The sequence below is a fragment of the Zeus faber genome (genome assembly GCF_960531495.2).
Source record: "Zeus faber genome assembly, chromosome: 1".
In the NCBI taxonomy this organism is placed as follows: Eukaryota; Metazoa; Chordata; class Actinopteri; order Zeiformes; family Zeidae; genus Zeus; species Zeus faber.
The window spans coordinates 33,394,940-33,409,066 of record NC_137193.1 but is presented as its reverse complement, the minus strand read 5'-3'; positions in this window follow the sequence as shown (position 1 = coordinate 33,409,066).

Sequence of the window (14,127 nt, the reverse complement as noted above, 5' to 3'; positions counted from 1 at the left end):
ATCAAAAAAAATACAAAACAGAAATAGCCAGATATATAATGATATACAAATATACAAAATACAATACAGTGCACAGGATGAATTATTGTTGGTATATAGGGTATCAAATATAAATATGAATTATTACTAACTAGCTTATTATGTGCTAACTAGCTTATTACAATACATACAGTGTAATACCAGTGTTGTGTATACCAGTGCACGTATTTTATTGAACAAGTTGTGTGATTGTGTGTGAGTTTCGTGTGTGACTGAAAGGAGTTGTGTACGAGAGCGGGGAGTCAGTGGGGTGACAGCTAACTAAACAATTCATGGAATCTGTGCAGATGGGGATCATATATAGTTTGCATCATTGGGAAAAAAAAGTTTGAAAACAACACACTCACCAAAACCTGAGTAAATAAGAAGGGTTCCTCGCCACCCTTCAAGGGTTTAAAACAGAAATGCCTTAACAGTGTGTTTCTTTATTCTTCCATCGGACAGAAGCTTTAAAAGGAATTCTGAGTCCTAACCCTGAGTAAGAATGAGGCCGATTACACTCCCAAAATTGACAATTTTATGCTGCCAAATTAAAAGAGCCCCTTGAATTAGCGGGATAATTGTATGCAATCTCCCTTTAATGGGCCTGTCAGTGATTACCGCCTCACCTCGACATCCCTATCACAAGCCCAGGGTGCCGAAATGAAATGTCAATCATATCAACATAAATGAGTGAATTAGTATGAGCAGCTCATTGTCGGAGAGAATCAGCCTTGACGTGTCACCCTCAACCGACCTGTGGTATCAAGAATGACACCGTGACAATGGATGGAGCGCGACAAATAGGCTAGATTGATGGAGAGACGGAGGGTGTGGATTTCGGAGGGATATAGAGGCACAGAAACGGGGAGGGACACAAAGAAAGACAAAGACAATTGACATGACTGAAACACACACGCAGGAGGCATATGTTCCAATGACGACGACCAGGGAAGCTTCTCCATCGGTCCTCAGAAGAAATCCCCTTCTGTTTTCTGGGAGGGATAGTCAATGCATGGCTGCGGGGCCAATCAACTAGCCTAGCTCGTGTGAATGTAGGCAAATACACCCTCCAGCGCCTCCTACAGTTACTTAAGTAAAAAATAAGAAACACATTCCTAGCACTGGACACACAGGGGTGAAGTTGCTTCATTGACCCTCTCATCTGACTCTGCATAAGACAGACAAAAAGCGAAAAACAAAATAAAAAATAAAAAAAAACTTGAGTACCTCTAAACACCCACTCCTCCATTTTGGAGAAAGAAGTGACCTCTTGCAAACACAACGGGCGTGCACACAGCCCCTGTCAGTACAGTCACCGACTCTAAATCAAGCCCCCCCCCCCAAAAAAAAAAGTCCTACAGCTCGACAATCCATTTGTCCACAGGCTTGCAAGCAGGAAGAGTGAGGCGAGGGAATGGGTGTCAATAAATCATCCGACGCCCTCGCTATATTTATGCCCTCGGCAATGAGTTTAACAAGGGGGAGCAGTTTCTTGAAGCAATATCCTAAGTGCCACTTCATTTCTGCCTCCTTCCACACCCCCACACCCACCCGCCCCACCCACCCCTCCGGAGGCCTCTGATTGTCAAGTGGGGAGAAAAGAAAGATGCTTCAGCAGGCGCACGGAGACACACACAAAATGATCCAGAGAGATGTCGATTTTGGATAACTTATCATTTCCTTTGTTCATAATTAAAACTCTTCAACACTAATATGACCCAAGTGCTTCTTGTGGAGCCTGCAGCGCTTATTGAGTCCCGCTGCTTATTATGGATCAGAACCCATCCTCCACTTCAACTGTGCCAACTGTGGGTCAGCATGTTTAATTATGTTTTGCCATTCATGATATTCTAGATATGGATCCTGAAGATCATGCTGGTCTACTTTTTTTTTTTTTTTTTTTTCAATGAAAGTGTTCCAACTGAGATCTTTCAATAAGGGGTCAATTGATATAGACAGAATCCTGAGGAGTGTCAATAGTAACAGTGGTTTCTTTCACTCTCTATACTTACAATACATGACCAACAGTCCCAAGATAATAACATAAAGAAAATAATTATTATAAAAAAAGATTACGTGTTTTTTTCTTTACATGCCAAACAACAGCTCCAAAGATAATGGCATAAGTATGAAAACAATAACATAAATATAATAATAATAACAATAATAATAAGAAGAATAAGAAGAAGAAGAAGAAGAAGAAGAAGAAGAAGAAGAAGAAGAAGAAATAGTGATTAAAATTATTATATTATTAAACTAATTATTAGAATAGATTATCATCAGATTATCAACTTGTGTGTCAATCCATAGGTCATCTGCGTTGGGTGGATTATACTACGCCCTGTTCTATACTATATTATACTATTATTATACTATTATTATACTATATACTATACTATACTATATTTCTTTACTATATAATATACAATACGATATTATTATACTATACAGTATTATACTATTATTATACAGAAGTTATTGGAGGCAGATGATCTGCTGTGGCGACCCCTAACAGCAGCAGCCGAAAGAAGACTAAGATTATACTATATACTATACTATACTATATTAATATACTGTATGTCATTGTTATTATACTATAAACTATACAATACTATATTATTATACTATATACTATATACTATACAATACTCCAGTATTATACTATATTATGCTATATACTATACTATATTATACTATATACTATACAATACAATATTATTATACCATATTATACTATATACTGTACTATATTATACTATATACTATACTATATTATTATACTATATTATACAATTATTATACTATATACTATACTGTATTATATTATTGTACTATATTATACTATTATTATACTAGATACTATACTGTACTATATTATTGTACTATATTATACTATTATTATACTAGATACTATACTGTACTATGTTATTGTACTATATTATACTATTATTATACTATATACTATACTGTATTATTATACTATATTATACAGTAAACTCTACTATACTCTATTATTTTGCTAGATTATATAGTAGTCCCAGAATTCCCTTCCTAGTTCTAGGATGTGTTCACTTTCTTTTCTCGAAAGTCTGATTCTGATCGGATGGTTCGTTTGCTCACGGCGATAAAAAGCCAACAAGCGCCTCTCGTTGGGATTTGCCTGCCCGTGCTTCCCCCGTCGCTCCACTAGATGGCAGTCGTCAGCCGGCGCGCCACTGCGGTTGGAGTCACTGCTGATCCGATCCCCGCACGCGCCTCCATCCCTTCCCAGTTCCAGACGCACCTTCCCTTCCCTGTCGACTGACCTTACCCAAACGACGTGTGAATAACCACAAGAAAGACACACACAAATAAAAAAATATTGTAATCAAACAAACGATAAGGCCCGCTCGTCCCTTTCTCCTGTAGCCTTTGATTGCGACAGATCTCTATTTAAACTGAAAACTGCAGTTGGGGTCTCTCTGCTGGTTCTTCGCACTTTAGAGAAAAGACAAAACATTGAATCATCCCACAACTACTGTGCCCCGCTTCCCAAGGCCGGGCAGTGCCATTTCTCCCCCTATTAATGCTGGTCTAGTCCAACAGGCCTGAGCCGTCCGCCATAAATCATGACCGTCATCGGCGTGACACTTGGATGGCCGCTCTTACACTTTACGACCTGTATGTACAGTGCAAGACAACACCAGCGAATGGGGATAAAATATAGGTTATCGAGCAGTCTCACCCCGCCGTGACAGGAAGATGGCCCTAGATGTGTGTCCGACACCATCGGTGCATTAGCGGATTTGTCACTCTCAAACCCCGCTCCCCACGACCATGGTTCACACTGCTAATATCACGTTGAGCGAGAAGGAACAAAAAAAAAAAAAAAAAGAAAAAGCACAAGGGGGAACGAGCGTCCAGAAAGAATGAGCCGTGTTTCCATTGTTGAACCTCTTTCTTTCGCTGATTTACTTGCACGAGGCATGACGAGGCACGACGAGGCATGACCACACGGTCTTTAGTGAGGATGGAGAATGGGGACGTGCGCCACCCCTGCCTCAGGTTCCAGGGCCCAGGGTTTAGGGTCAAGGGTCTAGTGTCTAGGGTCCATTGTCCAGGGTCCAGGGTCCAGGATCCAGGGTCTAGATTCTAGCGTCTAGGGTCTAGAATCTAGGGTCCAGGGTCCAGTGTCCAGGGTCCAGGATCCAGGGTCCAGGGTTGGCGGCGTCCAGCTTCTGAACTCTGACCCTCTGGGCATTGTCTGCTGTCTCCAGGCCTGTGGGTTTAACAGGCATGAAGGAGTCGAGCCAAAGACGCACGGCAGGAAACGCGGGGGTCCCGGTCAAAGGCCTCACCCCTGCTCCCAACCAACACCCAGCCCCCATTTTCCCCAGCCCAACGGAGGTCAGGGAAATGGGTTGGGCTCTATGATCTCTCCGAGCGCAAAGGTCAACCCTTCGCCACCGGATTTACAATACAGCAAACGGGTTTGTGAGCGGGTGAGTCTGTTTCGGCGTCTTGTTTTCTTCCGCCTCTGAATAAAGTATTCCTTTCACAGCCCCTCCATGTTGGAAACAGCTTCTGTGAACGGCAAGGGATGGCCGGTGTTCAGCGTGTGATGGCCCAGGCGGAGGGATTAACATGCTATGACCCGCTTTACAGTCAACACAAAACAAAATCGCTTTTTTTTTTTTTTTTCCCGCCTCCCTAAAAGGTTCGCCATCTCTTAAGTTTCGATCGATTCAGTTCCGTCGGGCGAGAGCGGCGCCTTTCTTTGTGTCAAAACTGAATTTTCAGAAAACAAAAGGGTTGCATGCTTTTTAATATAACCGCCTTAATTCTTACGGAACCATCTCCGGCCGAATTCTAGGATTAGGCCCTGTGTCAAATACATTTTTACCAGGGTACGGGGACAGATGGCTCATTCAGGACTCTGGGAAGTTCTGTTGCTCGGCGGTCACTGCCCAAACCAAATCAGAGACCAAAAAACTCTCTGGTGGTGGGAATGGAATCTCCTTTTGCACACAATATCTGACGATGAAATAATTCATAAGAACATACGGCCCAACCTGATCAACTATGCTCAAGCACATCCTGCCCAATGTGTGTCAATACACCTGACGCTGTTTAATCCAGGTTGGATAATCCAGGTAGAATAAGGTTTCATGAAAAGCTGCTCTGTGTTCTATTCTACTCCATTCCTTCCTGATCTGTCGCTGTAATAATTGACGGCAATCTAAAATTGACTTAGTTCTGCAGACTTTGAGCATTTATTAATTAAACGTGTATTTTCAACATTCAATGAGATAGTGATCAGCAGGGTTAAACCCCATTTAATATCCCAGAAACCTATTTGATCAAAATGGGTCAGACTGTTATCAGTTACCTCTTTGGCCCTTAAAGAAAAAAACCAAACAATATCTCATAAAGTTAGACCCTTCTCGTGGATAGAGAAAAAAAAACTAAAATAATTAATACGTGACACAACATCATATTCTGTGATTAAAGTCATGTTGGTAATCCATAAATGACTGATAACAGATCAGCGTTGCGGGGTCGCTACTGGCGCGGAAAAGGCTCTCTGGTAATATGGGTTTATTAGTTTAGGAGGGCTTTTCGGTGCAGAGGAGCCCGCTAGTTTTAAAAAAGGGCTTTTCGGTGCAGAGGAGCCCGCTAGTTTTAAAAAAGGGCTTTTCGGTGCAGAGGAGCCCGCTAGTTTTAAAAAAGGGCTTTTCGGTGCAGAGGAGCCCGCTAGTTTTAAAAAAGGGCTTTTCGGTGCAGAGGAGCCTGCTAGTTTTAAAAGGGCTTTTCGGTGCAGAGGAGCCTGCTAGTTTTAAAAAAGGGCTTTTCGGTGCAGAGGAGCCCGCTAGTTTTAAAAGGGCTTTTCGGTGCAGAGGAGCCCGCTAGTTTTAAAAGGGCTTTTCGGTGCAGAGGAGCCCGCTAGTTTTAAAAAGGGCTTTTCGGTGCAGAGGAGCCCGCTAGTTTTAAAAAGGGCTTTTCGGTGCAGAGGAGCCCGCTAGTTTTAAAAGGGCTTTTCGGTGCAGAGGAGCCTGCTAGTTTTAAAAGGGCTTTTCGGTGCAGAGGAGCCTGCTAGTTTTAAAAGGGCTTTTCGGTGCAGAGGAGCCTGCTAGTTTTAAAAGGGCTTTTCCTCTCTTCTCTCTCAGGCGGGAGTTTACAGGAACAGCAGGCAGGCAGGCCCTATCACACGCGGAGCGACACAGGAATGTATTGTATGTGTTAGGGAGACGAGACAGCAGGGCAAATAGTGCCCAAGTTGATCAAACCCCTCCCGCGGGTGTTTTTACACGCAGCGTCCGGACGCCGGCGAAAGAGCCAGCGGACCGGCGAATTTGTGATCCGCTTTCTCTCGCCAACCGCCCGAATATCGTGCCGTTTTCATGCGGTGGAGCAGAGTCACATACACGCACACAAGTGAGGCGCGGAGGAATCCTTAAGGTTGTCAGTGAGTGCTGCGGCACTGAAAGCACACACACACACAGTAAATTGAAGGCTAGGATCCGCCGCAAAACCCGGAGTGGACTCTGATTATAATCTTAAATAAAACACAACAATAAACATTATAAAGTGCAAAGCGGGGGGGGCAAAGGGGAGCGGTCCTGTGATTTATCAAATGGGGCGACGTTGCAGCGTGTGACTATTAAGAATTCGGTATTTTTACGCTCCCTTAGCTGTGTATTCCGTGCTGTAATCACAGTGCACAGGAAGGGAGCGTTCGCTGTACTCTGACCTCTAGACTGGAAGAAAATCTCTGAGTGAACCGTGTGAAAGCCAGGCACAGGCTCGGCGGCGGGGGGAACGGTATTTGAGGCGGTGGACTCAACGGCGGCAACGCGGCTGTAGTAATATCTCTGATCCCGTGTGTTAAGGATCTGCGTCAAGGAGGGGCTCCACAACAACGCACCAAATACAATTATATAAATAGGGTTATTCAATTTAAATGACTCTTGACTACGAGAGAATGGAGGAAAAAAAAACAAAAAACTAGGACAGATGATTCGCTTAAGTATTTCTGGTGGCCTCATTTGTGTCTGTTGTATTATTGGTTGTATTTATATTTATTTAGGATATGGACAAATGACTTTGTTTGGGGGATCGGGGGCAGAAGTCTTTCTCTGTTTGGTTTTTTTCCCCCCTCCTGATAAAAATACAAAGCTGGTATGACGGTGAAGCGACCTTGAAGGCCGGGTCTATCTGACCACATGCGTGTTTGTTATCATCTATTTAGAGAGCGACCCTCATCTGCTGCAACCTCGACACAATCCCTCTGTCTGCCCTGGAATGCTGGCGCTGCCAGGGATTCCACCCTCAACCAACAGGGAATTATTTGGAAAGGGTGGCAAAATCAACAAGCCTCCTCCGGATCGTCACCGGCCCTCACGGGGGCGTTCGGAGCGTCAAAGGCCCAGCGGAGACGTCCACCCAAAGGGAGGGAATGCACTGTTGAATCAGACAATCAGGGTGCCGCTGTGCTCCCTGTCATCTGCCACCATTTGAAAGGAATGACATATTTAGGAGGGCAACGTCGAAAAAAAATCAGGGGTCTCACCTTAGTCTCACCGAAAACGATTCCCCCGCTCCGCATTTGGTCAATAAGTACTCGGCGTGCATGATCACAGTTTGGTTGAAATGAATCAGAGAAGGTTTTTTTTGTTTTTGTTTTTGGTCGGCCCTCAAAGAATGCCGCCATCACACGTAAGCACCGTCACATCTTGTTCTACAACATAAGCGATCGTGTTTTGGTTATCCTCCAAAAGTGTATTCACACGGGAGCACGGATGAGTGAGTAGAATAGATTTTTTTTTTGTTTTTTTGCCGTCGTTGTCGTTAGATTACCGTTATACCTCTGACGGCGAAGACCTTGATGTACTGTATCCCAAAGATATCCAACCGAGGGATCTAGAGGAAAGGTGAACAGTGCCTGTGCCAGTTGTTGTGATTTGGGACTCTCGCTGACATCACTCGGTGTATTCGATATTGGGACTGTACGCCTGCGCCTGGCTTGATAATAGCCTTTCTCTGCCCAGGCCTCTTTCTCGACTGTCACGTCTGGTTGCCACAAAGTGCTGCCACAGAAGCGGGGTTCACCACCCCCGCCCCCCTTTAGAAAGCCCAGCTGTCAGTGGTTACATAATAGCGGAGCCTTGTTGGTTTGCTCGACCGGACGGCTTTGTGCGCCTGTCACTGAATGGGATTGTGGCTCAGATTAAGCGGCTAGTGAGAAGCCGCAGTTTAAGAGGTTCATACCTGGCCTCCAGCAGAGAATACCGACCGAACGGGATCAGAGATTTGGGGTGTGCTTTAAAGTCGCTCCGGCAGAGCCATGCCCCCTTTTCACACTCTGCATTGTGTTGGCAAACACTGTTTTCTTGCTTACACGTGTGATGTTTTATGCATTGGCTGTGTGGAAGACCACCAGGGGAGCCTCTATCAGCCACGCTGGCTGCCTCAGAATCACACATCCCGAGTGTTATATACGATCAAGACCAAATGGGACACCATTACCCAAGTCAGGTTTTTTTGTTTTCATCAAAAAGGGAGACCATTCTGAGTGTGTATGACAGAAATGCTGCTGTATTGAATGTGTTGAAAGCGTCTTTTTTTTTAAATTAATAACACGTAAAAAATGGACAAGGCACAGGCTGCAGTTTTTTGTGGTTATTTCAGATAACAAATATGAAATATCATGAAACTTGTGAGCCCCCTCCACACCGCACACACACACACACATGCACACACACTCAGACAAGCACACGCGCTTGCGCACACACACACACACACAAACACACACCAAATTCATGGGGAAACAAGGACACCCGCCTGATTATAAACATGCTTTCTTATACTGATATTACCAATGATATTGATCTTGGAACCATAAAAAAAATATCTAGGGTAGAGGGTAAAGGGTGGGGATTCGGGGGGGGGGTGCCATTTTATTGCAGGTGGGACGTGATTTCCCCAGGGTCCGTGTTACTAATTCAATGCATTATAACCCTGTTTACCACCAGAGTTGTGTGTGTGCTTGAGAGAAGGAGAGGGGGAGAGAGAGAGAGAACAGGGGCTTCAATGGAGGGAACGTCCTCTCAGAGAAAGTCGCTACATAGAGGATGATCCAGCGGGGCCCCAGGCCAGCAATTTCTCAGATTGGACACAATCCCTTCCCAAAGCCCCACTGAGCAGTCCATCTGTGGGCTAACAGCCGTCCCCTGGGCGGCTGGATGAGACAGCCTCTCTTGTGACGCTTCCCTCTTGGTGTGTTCCCCCTCCTCACTTCCTGCCAGATCCAGACCAGCTTTTTCTACCCCCCCCCCCCAATCCCCTGCTTAAAACAGAAACCATGCCTTACATTAAAATCTGTGTTTCTGCACAACCGGCCTCATATGTGTGTACTGTATGTGTATACTTTTTTTTGTGCCTCTCCTTGTCTGCCGGGTCCCCTCTCTCTCTCTCTCTCTCTCTCTCTCTCTCTCTCTCTCTCTCTCTCTCTCTCTCTCGCTCTCCCTTCGCTCCTCTCTCGCCCCTATCGCCTTCTCTTCTTGCTCGCCCTCTCCCTCTCCCTCTCTCTTGCAGTGGAAACACAGCAGCACCAGTGTTGCCGCCCCGTCAGTGTTGCTCACATTCATGCTGAATTCATCCCCTACGAAACAGAGTGTGTACACTGTTTACAAGGGGACCGAATGTTAATTAAGAAAATCCGAGCATCCCCGGCTTTAGGTGTGTTGACGTATCTTCCCGTGACCGGTCGTCAATTTTAATCCGCCCGCTTTCTCCTCCCCTCTAATAATAAACTATTTTTAAAAAGTGACGTTTCTCCAACTCCTTTAACCGGTGTCTCGATTTTGGAGAGGCCCAGGCCAGACGCTGCTCTCCTTGGTGCCTGCGATTGAAACATTGCGCGTGTCCCTGAAACTCATTTTATTGTCACTGTGTTGGCGAGGACCGCGTATCCGGCACCTGCTGTTATCAAAAGTGGGATATCAAGACCTTTTTTGCGAAGCACTCAGCCAAAACCTCTGGCAAGTAGGTTTCAGAGAAATGCTCAGTTTTGTTATTGTTTTTTTGTATAAGTGGGTTAATACTACGTTTAGTATAATTTAGTGCTGTTGCTATTTAGACACATTGGCCCACCCCTCCCTACTGTTTGTGTGTAACCTATCAACATTGGTATTTGAAAATCAGGGAAATTTCCCGTCCCACCACCCCTACCACTGGGGGTTCAGAGTGATTGAGAATGTGTCCCCATTACGCACGGTTACGCATAGGGCTTTATTTGTTTCATACATCTACTTTAAAAACACACTGTTATTTTTGTTTGGAGAAACGGGAAATGGAGACACACAGCGGATCACACAGCAGAGTGGAGATCAGGGAGGTCGGTGGCGCCGTCACGGCCAACTTTTTTATTTTTATTTTATTTATTTTAGAAATGTTTAAAACACAGGATATTTATGGGGGAAATAAAACGGGATGACAGCGGGAGACAAGGGTAAAATACGGGATAATCCCGGGAAATAACGGGAGGGTTGACAGCTATGGTCTAATTATGTGTTGATTGATTGATCCCCGCTCACCAACCTCTTGACTCTTGCTCAGGCTAAACACGTTCCAATCGGGTTTAATGGCAGATACCGCTGCGACCTGCTACTAAAATGTGTTTAGGGCGGCCGTCTGGGGAAGGCAAACCCCCCAAACCCACCATTCCCCACCTCGGTTGGCTCTATGACGCGGGCATCATGCCTTTGCCAGCCTTCACGCTGTAAAAAGGGACTGTGCCAACCTTTTATAAATGCCCTATTTGGCAAGAGCTGTGCCCAGCAGTGTCTTTCAAGGTTCTGGTTCAAACGTGCGCTCTCCTCAAACATGAACCTGTTCCAAGTCCAAAATGATCCAATCATGCGTTCCAAATTGTAAGCCCTGGTATCATATTCAGAGGAAACCATGGATTATGTTTTATCAACTCGATTGGCAACAGATGGTGTGTGTGTCTGTGCATATGTGTGTGTGTGTCTGTGTGTGTGTGTGTGTGTGTGTGTGTGTGTTGTGTGTGTGTGTGGGTTGTGTGTGTGTGTGTGTGGGGGGGGGCCTAGGGGTAAAAATTCAAAAGTCATCTTTATTGCCTTGTTTTTACTGCACTGTCACCCAACTAAAGGAATTTTGTTCATTAATCCCATCTACCCAGCCCTTGGAAAAAGATGGCAGCTGCATCGTTACTGTTACAATACTTACTTACTTGTTACAATTCAAATAAAGCACAAATAGTGGTTTTTTTCATACATCATATCATACAAATATTTAAAAAATAATTTGTTTATGGGAAGAAGAAAAAAAAACCTTCAGAAAAATGATGAGTTCGATCTGAACGTCCAGTCTCAGAGACAGAGTATTTGTATGCCATTGCATCTAGTTAGTCTGAAAGTGGAGATCAACTTCTCAACCTGCAATGCAACTCTCTACTCATTCTTATAGTTAAAGTTTTTTGTTATACAGAGCTGCCACCTCTTTGGAGAACTATTTTTCCATGTTTGGGTCTATAAACAACTAATCACTACTCCAAGAGGTGGAGAATCACCAGGGGTGAGACAATTAGACAAAACATAGAACCGAACAACATGTACAGGGAAAATCATAAACATTGGACGACAACATGTATTGAAAAACAGACTTAATCAGGTCCAGGAAAATGGAACAGCAATTGTCATAGTTATGGTAGTAGATGAGGGAGTAAAGGAGAGGAATGCAACCAGGAGGGTGCTGGGTTGTGTGCAAAGCAGGTGTTGGTGGTGTGTAAGTGTGTGTGCGATGAGACCGCCTGTATGTGTGTGTGTGTGTGTGTGTGTGTGTGTGTGTGTGTGTGTGTGTGTGTGTGTGTGTGTGTGTGTGTGTGAGGTGTCCACCGTTTAGTGTACAGGACTTATCCCATTGGTTCTGGTGTATACGGTCTGTATTATGTCAAGGTGCCTCTAAGCAATGGAAAGAGCCCCGAGGCCACCCCCACTACCAAAGCATGAGGAGCATGAGGAGACCCCGCACCCCAGAGCGCACACATACAACCCACCCCCAAGTGCAGACACAAGACGCAGCTGTAGGCGCAGAACCTGGGCCGCGGGTACCAGGCATTAACCGCAGGCCCAGATCCAGGCCCTGCGACGACAGACTGACACCCGGCCCAAACAGCCGCCCGCAGGCGGGCTGGGGGCACCCCCATGCCCACTCGTGCCCCGCGCAAGGGCGAGGCCCGGCCCACCGCAGCCGACCAGGCGCCGCACCTGGCTGCGAGCCCCGACCTACCATCCACATAGCCGAGTGTGCACAGTGCAGGGCACCTGGACGTTAGCCTCCTGCCGATGCCAGCGGACCGCCAGATATATGGGCCCTCCACCACCCCAACCCACACCCACAACAGCAAGCGGCCCCCCAGGGCCCCCGGAAGACACCCGACGGCACTCTCCACAGCCTCGCCAGGTCGCAGAACACCATAAACCATCAGGCGCAAGCCGCCAGGACTCCAGACAAGCCAGCAGGGGGGCCCACCCGGCTGCCCCCCGGCCAACCACACCCCCACACCGACCCACCAGCGACCCGCAACACTGGAGAACCCCAGTGCTCAATTGCAGTTAAAATTGCGGGATGTGGGGGTACGAGTCCTCCAAGCAAGTCGAACCTGATTCAATCGCACCCCTCCTGTAGACGATGATATTAGACAGATATTAGATGTGATATTAGACACCTCTCACGCAAGCATGACATAATGTATCCGTGACAGTCATCCATGTGGGAACAGACTCCATGCAGAACGTTTCCGTAAAAGAGGCCAATGTGGGAATGACTACCTACTGCCTTTGCCAGATATTGTTTTATCCAGCAATGTTACAGATTCCGTGTGGGAAAGGGCTTTAATAGACCAGATTTTCCTCGAGGCCTTTCTTTGCTCATCGATCCCACAGATGACTGAATGAGCACAATACTTTATGATCGGCTAATTGATTCGGGCCTGACATAAAATGGTTAATGGGTATGTTGTTTAATTGTTATCTATATATTTCTATTAATATTGTAGGGGGTTTGTTTAGCAAAACCCCCCAGTACCTACCTGTACTGTTCTCTCCCCTCCTTGCCTTTTGCTCCTATCCTCCATCTCACTGCTGAGAACTGCTGACAAGATGCTCTTCGAGATTTTCGGGAATGGAAACATGCAGACACACACACACACACACACACACACAACACGCACACACACACACACTGTGGGCTCCGTGACCCACGATGAAGGAGCCTCCCTCCATGCTGGCCGCCGATGAGTTCCCTGACTACAGAGATGATTTTCTCTGCAAGGTTTCCCCTTCATCGGCGTTGAAAAGGAGCACACTTTTCCATGCTTGCCGGATGGACACCATCACTTTGAGTGCTCTCAACCTTGCCTGCCTTTGTTGAGATCGGTGGAGGTGCGCATCTATCTCCACACGGCTGCATGTGTCCATGGGGTGGCGTGAGGAAGTGGAGTGGGTGTGTGTTTATATTGTTTAAACGCACTGCGAGAAACACGAGCGTGTTTTGAAGTCCGTGGTGGCCGGTAGTTTACCAATTTGGGGGTTGTCGAGGTCACCCGGGAAAATGCCCTCTCGACAATTATCATACACATATAACACACATCACATATCATATCACAGACACACACATATACGCACACACAAATCACATCGCCCTCCTCAGATTAAAAAAAAGTGGTCCCCTGCAACCTGAATATGTCCTATTGGCTTTGGTTTGAAAGCCTGTCATGGGGCGTTGAGGTCTCCGCATCTATTTTCACCTGAGGAGGACCAAGGGGGTTTCATTCCTGGTTAGAGGGCGGTGGCGTAAGTACTGATGGTGCAAACGGTTTTGAATAGAATAGAATACAACACAATAAAATACAATACAATACAATATCTCTTTATTGTCATTGTACAGGTAGGATACAAGGAAATCCGTCCTCTGCATTTGACCCATCCTATAAGTAGGAGCAGTGGGCAGCCGCTGTATAGCGCCCGGGGACCAACTCCAGCTCTTTTGCCAGTGCTTTAGTCAGGGGCACCGGCAGGACTATAAACCCTAACATACATGTAT